The sequence below is a fragment of the Hyla sarda genome, unplaced genomic scaffold, assembly GCF_029499605.1.
Source record: "Hyla sarda isolate aHylSar1 unplaced genomic scaffold, aHylSar1.hap1 scaffold_1545, whole genome shotgun sequence".
Taxonomy (NCBI): Eukaryota; Metazoa; Chordata; class Amphibia; order Anura; family Hylidae; genus Hyla; species Hyla sarda.
Window position 1 is genome coordinate 33,153 of NW_026608181.1, and position 10,906 is coordinate 44,058.

At 44.5% G+C, this 10,906-nt stretch overlaps 1 long non-coding RNA gene across 1 annotated transcript; it reads left to right on the plus strand.

Annotated features, from left to right (window-relative positions):
- Positions 1-6,531: 6,531 nt before the first annotated feature.
- LOC130309996 (uncharacterized) lies at positions 6,532-8,062 on the plus strand. Its single transcript, XR_008858561.1, has 3 exons — positions 6,532-6,905; positions 7,245-7,320; positions 7,839-8,062. It is a non-coding gene; the product is annotated as an uncharacterized LOC130309996 (long non-coding RNA).
- Positions 8,063-10,906: the final 2,844 nt, after the last annotated feature.

Genomic DNA, 10,906 nt, shown 5'->3' on the forward strand with positions numbered 1-10,906 from the left:
TATAAGTATATGGGGTCCTGGTCAACAATGCAGGTGGCATTGCCCTATAAGTATATCGTGTCCTGGTCCACACTGCAGGTGGCATTGCCCTATAAGTATATCGGGTCCTGGTCAACACTGCAGGTGGCATTGCCCTATAAGTATATCATGTCCTGGTCAACACTGCAGGTGGCATTGCCCTATAAGTATATCGTGTCCTGGTCCACACTGCAGGTGGCATTGCCCTATAAGTATATCGTGTCCTGGTCAACACTGCAGGTGGCATTGCCCTATAAGTATATCGTGTCCTGGTCAAAACTGCAGGTGGCATTGCCCTATAAGTATATGGGGTCCTGGTCAACACTGCAGGTGGCATTGCCCTATAAGTATAACGTGTCATGGTCCACACTGCAGATGGCATTGCCCTATAAGTATATGGGGTCCTGGTCAACACTGCAGGCGGCATTGCCCTATAAGTATATCGTGTTCTGGTCCACACTGCAGGTGGCATTGCCCTATAAGTATATGGGGTCCTGGTCAACACTGCAGGTGGCATTGCCCTATAAGTATATCGTGTCCTGGTCCACACTGCAGGTGGCATTGCCCTATAAGTATATCATGTCCTGGTGCACACTGCAGGTGGCATTGCCCTATAAGTATATCGTGTCCTGGTCCACACTGCATTTGGCATTTCCCTATAAGCATATCGGGTCCTGGTCAACACTGCAGGTGGCATTGCCCTATAAGCAGTGGCGTTGCGACCCGGGTGCGGGGTGTGTGGCCTGCACCGGGTGGCACCAACCTAATGGGGTGACACCAAGACGCTCCGCAGCACCCCCCCTCCCCACACTGCAGGTGGCATTGCCCTATAAGTATATCATGTCCTGGTCCACACTGCAGGTGGCATTGCCCTATAAGTATATCGTGTCCTGGTCCACACTGCATTTGGCATTGCCCTATAAGCATATCGGGTCCTGGTCAACACTGCAGGTGGCATTGCCCTATAAGCAGTGGCGTTGCGACCCGGGTGCGGGTGGTGTGGCCTGCACCGGGTGACACCAACCTAATGGGGTGACACCAAGACGCTCCGCAGCACCCCCCCCCTCCCCAGCTACACCGACACCCCCCGTCAGTACCCGACCGGCAGCAGCACCCCCACCCCCAGCATTCACCAGCGCTGTGCGCCCGTCCAACAGCACCCCCCCCGGCATTCACCTGCGCCGTGCGCCCGTCAGCACCCCCCCTCCCCCCGCCCTTCATTGCCGCTGTGCGCCAGTCCGTCAGCACCACCGCATGGGACGTCAGTGACGTCACTCGCAGGGCGCCAGGAGAGAAGGAGCGCTGCGCTGGATGGGTGAGTGTGTGTGTCTGTCTCTCTGTCTGTCGCTATCTCTGTCTGTGTGTGACTCTGTGTGTGTGTGTGTGACTGTGTGTGTGTGTGTATGTATGTGACTGTGTGTGACTCTGTGTGTGTGTATGTGACTTTATGTGTCTGTGTGTGTGTTGCAGGGGGACCCAGGAGCGCCACACCCCTGCCCACAATCATTTCTTGTATTGGAATTATGTAGGAGGCCTTCTGGTGTGCCAAGTATGCCTTATTTTCTGTGTGTGTGACTGTGTGTGACTCTGTGTGTGTGAGACTCTGTGTGTGTGACTGTGACTGTGTGTGTGTCTGTCTGTGAGTGTGTCTCTCTGACTGTGTGTGTGTTTGTGTGTGTGTGTCTCTGTGTTGTATGTGTTTTTTTTTGGGGGGGGGGGGGGTTAAACAGCAATCTAATGTGGGGAGACTTTGACCCATTGTGGGGAACCTGCAAGGGAACCTGCGGCCTAATGTGGGGTAACTACTACCAAATGTGCGGAGCCTATGCTACCTAATGTGGGGAGTCTATGCTACCTAATGTGGGGGAGTCTATGCTACCTAATGTGGGGAAACTGCTACCTAATATGGGGAATCTGTGCTACCAAATGTGGGGGGGTCTATGCTACCTAATGTGGGGAATCTGTGCTACCGAATGTGGGGAATCTATGCTACCTAATGTGGGGAGTCTATGCTACCTAATGTGAGGGAAACTGCAACCTAATGTGGGGAATCTGTGCTACCTAATGTTGGGAAATTGCTACCTAATGTGGGGGAACACGTACCAAATGTGGGGAATCTATGCTGCCTAATGTGGGGAAAATATGCTACCTAATGTGGGGGGGAACTGCTGCCTACCTAAAGTGGGGGAACTGCTGCCTACCTAATGCTCCCCCCTGGCAGTAGCACCCTCATCATCCACCAGCAACACCCCCCACCCCCAGCAGTAGCACCTCCATCAGCAGATCCTGATGGTGGATGATGGCGGTGCTCCTGCCGGGAGGATGATCCTGCGGATGGATGATGCGGGTGATACTGCCAGGGGGGATGGCCAGTTGCACCCTCATCATCCTCCAGCAACACCCCCCCCAGTAGTAGCACCCCCATCATCCACTAGCAACACCACCAAAAAAACCCTCCTGTGGTAATAGCATCAGCTAACGGATGTTGAGGGGTGTTACTGCGGTTGTGGTATTATATTCAGAGGGTGCACTGTATGGCAACTTTATATTCAGAGGGCGCAGTTTGTGGTAGTATTATATTCAGAGGGTACAGTGGGTGGTAGTATTATATTCAGGGGTACAGTGTGTGGCGGTATTATATTCAGGGGTACAGTATGTGGTAGATTTATATTCAGAGGGTACAGTATGTGATGGTATTATATTCAGAATGTACAGTGTGTGGCGGTATTATATTCAGGGGTACAGTATGTGGTAGATTTATATTCAGAGGGTACAGTATGTGGCAGATTTATATTCAGAATGTACAGTGTGTGGTAGTATTATATTCAGAGGGCACAGTTTGTGGTAGTATTATATTCAGAGGGTACAGTATGTGGTAGTATTATATTCAGAGTGTACAGTATGTGTTGGTATTATATTCAGAATGTACAGTGTGTGGTAGTATTATAATCAGTGGGTATGATGTATGGAAGGTTTATAATCAAAGAGTGTAGTGTATAGTAGTACTATATTTAGAATTTGAGTAGAAAACAGACATGGCCGCACATCTTCAATCTTGTATAATTATCTGATCGCTTCTCAGCATAATATCAAAAACTAACAGGTTGTTATTATACATTTTTTATCAAAAAGTACAAGCCACTCGCCACGTCAAGGCCACCTATTCAGAGTGGGTCCCTAATGTCCCTAGCATAAAATGGCGTAGCACCAGGCGGCGACCACCACCGCCGCGACACAGGTGCCCACGGGGTGGGGAGCGACCCACTGGCAGAGCGGCCCCAATGTCTCTCAAACCAGTCTATAGGCCGCACCCGCCCGCAGACACGGCGCCACGGCAGCAACAGACGCCGCCCCGCACCACACCAGTGTGAACAAGGTGTAATGGCTCACTTACCTTGCTCTCCCAGTCAGACTGGGAGGCCGCTAGGAGTGAAATGGCCCTAGTGTGGCTAATTACCACCTATATAGGTTTGGGCTGAGGGGGTGGGGAAGAGTGCAGCACATGTTCAAAAAAAAATAAATTAAAAAAAAACGGGGCGGTGTCCGTTGCTGCCGTGGCTGCGGGCGGGTGCGGCATATAGACCGGTTTGAGAGGCATTGGGGCCGCTCTGCCAGTGGGTCGCTCCCCCCCCCCCGTGGGCATCTGTGTCGCGGCGGTGGTGGTCGCCGCCTGGTGCTACGCCATTTTATGCTAGGGACGTTAGGGACCCACTCTAAATAGGTGGCCTTGACGTGGTGAGTGGGCTTGTACTTTTTGATCAAAAATGTATAATAACAACCTGTTAGTTTTTGATATTATGCTGAGAAGCAATCAGATCATTATACAAGATTGTAGATGTGCGCTATGTCTGTATTCTACTCGAATTTGTATTATATTTAGAGGATACAGTGTCTGTCAGGTTTATAATAATAATTGTTTTCATATAGAGGATGAGAATGCGCTGACATAGTGAGGAGACGTCTGGGCGTCACATTCTACAGACAGAAGTTTTAGCTGGAACAAGTCCTGGCGGTATGTACCATCTGAATTAGATAAGGGAAGAATATAGAGAAGACGTCACCTGTAGTCACTGATATCATTGTGTATTCTCCTCACTATAGAGAAGACGTCACCTGTAGTCACTGATATCATTGTGTATTGTCCTCACTATAGAGAAGACGTCACCTGTAGTCACTGATATCATTGTGTATTGTCCTCACTATAGAGAAGACGTCACCTGTAGTCACTGATATCACTGTGTATTCTCCTCACTATAGAGAAGACGTCACCTGTAGTCACTGATATCATTGCGTATTCTCCTCACTATAGAGAAGACGTCACCTGTAGTCACTGATATCATTGTGTATTCTCCTCACTATAGAGAAGACGTCACCTGTAATCACTGATATCATTGTGTATTCTCCTCACTATAGAGAAGACATCACCTGTAGTCACTGATATCATTGTGTATTCTCCTCACTATAGAGAAGACATCACCTGTAGTCACTGATATCATTGTGTATTCTCCTCACTATAGAGAAGACGTCACCTGTAGTCACTGATATCATTGTGTATTCTCCTCACTATAGAGAAGACGTCACCTGTAGTCACTGATATCATTGTGTATTCTCTTCACTATAGAGAAGACGTCACCTGTAGTCACTGATATCATTGCGTATTCTCCTCACTATAGAGAAGACGTCACCTGTAGTCACTGATATCATTGTGTATTCTCCTCACTATAGATAAGACGTCACCTGTAGTCACTGATATCATTGTGTATTCTCCTCACTATAGAGAAGACGTCACCTGTAGTCACTGATATCATTGTGTATTCTCCTCACTATAGAGAAGACGTCACCTGTAGTCACTGATATCATTGTGTATTCTCCTCTCTATGTCCTATCAGAGCTGTAGTCGCTTGTCAGTTCTACAGTTATGGTGAGTGAAACTACAACTCCCAGCATAACCTCACCACTGCATAAAGGGGTACTCTACTGGAAAACATTTTTTTTTATCAACTGGTGGTACAAAGTTAAACAGATTTGTAAATGACCTATTTAAAAATCTTAATCCTTCAAGTACTTATTAGCTGCTGTATAAGTGATTCACAGGAAGTTCTTTTCTTTTTTAATTTCTTTTCTGTCTGACCACAGTGCTCTGTGCTGACACCTCTGTCCATGTCAAGAACTGTCCATAGTAGGAGCAAATCCCCATAGCAAACCTATCCTGCTCTGGACAGTTCCTGACATGGACAGAGGTGTCAGAAAATAGCACTGTGGTCAGACTGGAAAGAACTACACAACTTCCTGTGGAGCATACAGCAGCTGATAAGTACTGTAAGGATTAAGATTTTAAATAGAAGTAATTTAAAAATCTGTTTAACTTTCTGGCACCATTTGATATAAAAGTAAATGTTTTCCAGTGGAGTACCCCTTTAAGTAATTCTCGGAGCTGTATATTTAAATGGTGAAAACTTCTTTAACACTTTCCTCTTCTGTGGCAACTGGTATATCTGATTATTATACTGGAATTTCTCACAATGCGCTACAACAGTGGTGTCTGTCACAACAGGCTAAAAACGTGCTGAGGGGGGGGGGGGGGGGGGAGGTATGGGGTGACACCATTTTCTACCGCACCAGGTGACACCAACCCTAGCAACGCCACTGCCTATAAGTATATTGTGTCCTGGTCAACACTGCAGGTGGCATTGCCCTATAAGTATATCGGAAATCAGAAAAGAAAAAGCAGAAAGTGATAGCACACCATAAATATATATATGAAAGTATTTCTTTATTATACAAAAAATCGAAAAATCCCAAGGGCACTGAGGGTGAATGCAGAGAATTCATCAACTATCTGAATTCTAATGACCTCAATATCTTTTTGACATCCTACATTTCACCTACTAAGGTAGAGTTTTTGGACCTCAATGTGGAGGTGGAGGACGGACGTTTGATCACCAATCTATTTCGGAAGAAAACCGCTACCAACAGCCTGCTGCATTTCTCGTCATTCCACCCGGGCCACACCCTTAGAGGAATTCCAACTGGTCAATTTTTAAGGGTTAAAAGGAACTGCAGTAAAGAAAGCGATTATAAGGATATGACACGAGACTTGACCAAACGTTTTTCTGAAAGGGGATACCCGAAGAAAGTCATAGCAAGGGCACATGAAAAAGCTCGTGCTACAGACAGACACAAACAGTGACAAAAAGAAAGATGATACAATCAGCTTCATATCCGAATATAACAACCAATGGAAGGATCTGAGACATCTACTTAACTGCCACTGGAACATCCTTAGGTCGGATACTAGGATTAAAGGCATGATACCAGAAAAACCACTAATGGTGTCAAGGAGAGCACCTCATCTCAGAGATTTATTATCAAAGTCATTTTCAAAGACCACCAATGAGTACGGGATCTGGACAGAGGCTCAAAGGATCATATCCATGTGGGAGTTGTAACATTTGTCAATTCATGGAGCCGACAGACCGATTTACAAACCCCAGAAATGGCCGAGGGACTGACATTAAAAGCTATATCAACTGCAAAACAACAAACGTTATTTATGCCATTAAGTGCCCCTGCAACAAAATCTATGTTGGACAAACAAGTCAGCAACTTAAGAAACGTATTCAGAAACACCTGTCAACAATCTCATTGGCCAAACGTGATAGTGGCCTTCACAGAAATTTAACCTCAGTGGCTGATCATTTCTTAAGGGTCCATTCGGGAAACCCAAGGGGTCTAAAAATCTTCGGATTGGAGAAGATCATGACTAATATCCGTGGTGGACCTATGACGAATAGATTACTTCAAGTTGAATCCAGATGGATCCATAATCTAGGATCAGAAGCCCCATATGGCTTGAATGAAGAGCTGCAATTTACGGGATTTCTTGGGTAAGTTGAAGGATCAAATGGGGTTCACATACATACTTTCTTTTTTGGGGGAGACATTATTACTAATAATTTTAATTCACGGAGTCGTACAATGTGGGGAGGGGGGAGTTTGTTTCAATCCCTCTTAACCTTTGGGGGGCTTTAGAGTGGAGGAATGGATGGAGGGGATTGAGTGTTTGGGGTGTGAGGATTGGGGGGGGGAGAGTGATTGAAATAGAATAAAAAAAGGGGGGGAGCACCAGATTTGGGGCGACCATGTTTGTTTTGGATTGAGTGAGGAGCTCACAGGTGGAAGGGTTTTATGCATGTTTTCTATACTATTTTTTTTATTTTTTTCAGTATCACAGATTTGTCAAGCAACATCATTATTATCTTTTTACACTTCTACTTTTGAAACACAGGAAGCACAATGGAGGTAAGATTTAGTTTAATAGCACCAGTGTATACATATTATTAATCATGGTGTTGGGGGACACAATTTATCGATAGGGGCGGTAGTCTATATATATATTTTTTGAGTGCCACAGTAGATTGATTCACCATTGGGGGTTTCAACCCCCATCGTAGACACCTTTTCACACACAATATTACACATGGTGGCTGTATAATACTATAAACAACTATAACTAGGGGGGGGGGGGAGGGAGGACCTGAGCCCCCCTATATACTGTACCACATGACTCTCACCCTGCATACATAAGGTCTTTTGGCTTTTTAGTTTTTACATGATCCCCATTTGAGAGTTACTTTTGATCTCAGCATCCCCACCTTCATTCCTAATTTCACTACACCTTAGTTCCTATTTTTATTGGTTCAGCTTCTATGTCATTTTATAGAAGTAATTCTCCTTTAATACTGATAGCCAATACCAAATATCTCCACTAAATATAATTTATTAGAGAGAAAGGCTAAAAAAACCTCTTCCTATTCTAGATATTTGGAACACCTCATGATATCTCTTCTGGAAGCAGAAAACGACAGATATCTATGGTGATGAGAACACATGCCGTGGTGATATATTTTTCTACCCTAGAACTGAGAGAGAAACTTTCTAATGTGGACAAATCTCCTTTGGTAAATGGACGGACACATGAGCTATTTGGCCACTGAGCCACCCCCTGACAGGCAATGGGCTGGGACAAGCCTGAGAAATTACAATGCAGTATTTATATTATGATTTATATTCTTTATTTACTTTGTATTATAAGGATATATATATTTGTCTTGATAAACTATTTTTTAATATCGTACCAATGTAAACTCAGTGCCGACAGGAGTGATAGTATAAATGTAGAGGGCTTTGTAGAGGCGAGATGGCGGTGAATGTATGAAAGGGACTCCATGCAACCATTCCGGTAAATTGGTCTCACACTTATGTAAATTTATATAAGAGACTGTAAAAATTCTCATTGGCCTGTAGTCTATGATTCACAAGCGATATAGATCTTAGGCACCTGTCCAGAGATTTTTATGGACATTTGAGACAACCTGTAAAATCTCAGTACAACAAATGGTTTATGATGGTTGATCTAGGGATGATATATTTATATATATATATATATATATATATATACCTAAAATGCACCTTAATGTTCACTTAGATCTATTAATCACCACTGTGCACCCTTATGGATAAAATCAATTTATAATTTGGTTATAGCATTCTATGGTACCTTATGATGTGTGGGTGCTCTTAAACACAACTGTATAACTGGGGAAATATTATATTTATACTTTCTAACAATTCTTTTTTTGTCTACTTATCATTAACACAACTGTATAACGGGAAAAAACGATATATCACTTATACTTCTTCTTTATTAATTATTTTCTATATTTTTATTCGTGTATTTATTTTATTCGTGTATACATGTTGGTGCCTTTAAGGTAGATGAGATAGATATATAGGCTGTATGCTTCATAGGCTTTTTTGGCTGGCCACGGCGCATGCGCAGCTGACGATAGGGAGATACTTTAGGAATATCGAGATGTGCCTTACTTATGTGAGTGATCTATGTATTATATGATATCAGGATTATCATTTATTATATATCTTTTACAAAAGTTTACGTCTTACATTATTGACTGCTGGGGCCATCTATTTTGGCTCCGACGTCTACTGCGCGTGCGCCATGGCTGTGGATCTATGGAGTGATGAACTACGCAAGCGCGAATTCAATTGCGCAATACAGAAGAAAAACTATGGAACCTGCGCATGCGCAGGGAAATAGGCTGTAAGTAACACAGATCGTCAGTATGCGCGTGCGCCTGTTACGGGAGTGAGGCAGGATACCGGAACTAGTCACAGTCTGTGATACCGGAACTAGTTGTATGGAGTGCGTGCAAATGAATGGATGGATGGCGTTCACACCTGTCGGCACTGAGGTACTAAATACTTGTGTTATATAAAGACATGTTTGTGATATGACAGCCATGTGCCCCTGAGGAAGTCACCAAGAGTGACGGAACGCGTGGGGACTTAGGGACTTTGTGAGACACCCGCTCTCTACATGATAGTGTGATGTATATGTGTTTGTTTCCCTGATTGTATCTTGTGACTTGTTTATTTGAATTATTCATTGTTGCAGCAGTAGTGTATGGAGTGTAAAAATTGGTTGATTTAGAGACTGCACTTGTTGCAGATAGACTGTATACATTGTTTACCCATAAGAGCTGCTATCTGTGCACCTTAGTATATACTGTGTTGGGGCCAGAAGTCACAGGTGGATCATTGCATCTCATTTTTTAGACATACAGATACTAGACGGGTGTCTTTGTGTGTGGGGGGAGCACCAGAGTTAGTCTGGGATCCCTCCCCTTGGCTCTAGGTTGGTCCGAGAGGTTTTGTGGACCTCCTTTTTAAATGTTTTTAACATTTATGGCTATTTTTTGTAAAATAAAGATATACTTTCATATATATATTTATGGTGTGCTATCACTTTCTGCTTTTTCTTTTCTGATTTCTGATTGTACATTTTGCTTTGAGGCAGAGATAAGCACCCATCATTCATAATAGTTGTGTGGTTGAGCCCACTTATTTATTAATACTATAAGTATATCGGGTCCTGGTCAACACTGCAGGTGGCATTGCCCTATAAATATATCATGTCCTGGTCAACACTGCAGGTGGCATTGCCCTATAAGTATATCGGGTCCTGGTCCACACTGCAGGAGGCATTGCCCTATAAATATATCATGTCCTGGTCAACACTGCAGGTGGCATTGCCCTATAAGTATATCGTGTCCTGGTCCACACTGCAGGTGGCATTGCCCTATAAGTATATCATGTCCTGGTCAACACTGCAGATGGCATTGCCCTATAAGTATATGGTGTCCTGGTCCACACTGCAGGTGGCATTGCCCTATAAGTATATGGGGTCCTGGTCCACACTGAAGGTGGCATTGCCCTATAAGTATAGCAGGTCCTGGTCCAAACTGCAGGTGGCATTGCCCTATAAGTATATGGGGTCCTGGTCCACACTGCAGGTGGCATTGTCCTATAAGTATATGGGGTCCTGGTCCACACTGAAGGTGGCATTGCCCTATAAGTATATCGTGTCCTGGTCCACACTGCAGGTGGCATTGCCCTATAAGTATATCATGTCCTGGTCCACACTGCAGGTGGCATTGCCCTATAAGTATATCATGTCCTGGTCCACACTGCAGGTGGCATTGCCCTATAAGTATATGGGGTCCTGGTCAACACTGCAGGTGGCATTGCCCTATAAGTATATCGTGTCCTGGTCCACACTGCAGGTGGCATTGCCCTATAAGTATATCATGTCCTGGTCCACACTGCAGGTGGCATTGCCCTATAAGTATATCATGTCCTGGTCCACACTGCAGGTGGCATTGCCCTATAAGTATATGGGGTCCTGGTCAACACTGCAGGTGGCATTGCCCTATAAGTATATGGGGTCCTGGTCAACACTTCAGGTGGCATTGCCCTATAAGTATATGGGGTCCTGGTCAACACTGCAGGTGGCATTGCCCTATAAGTA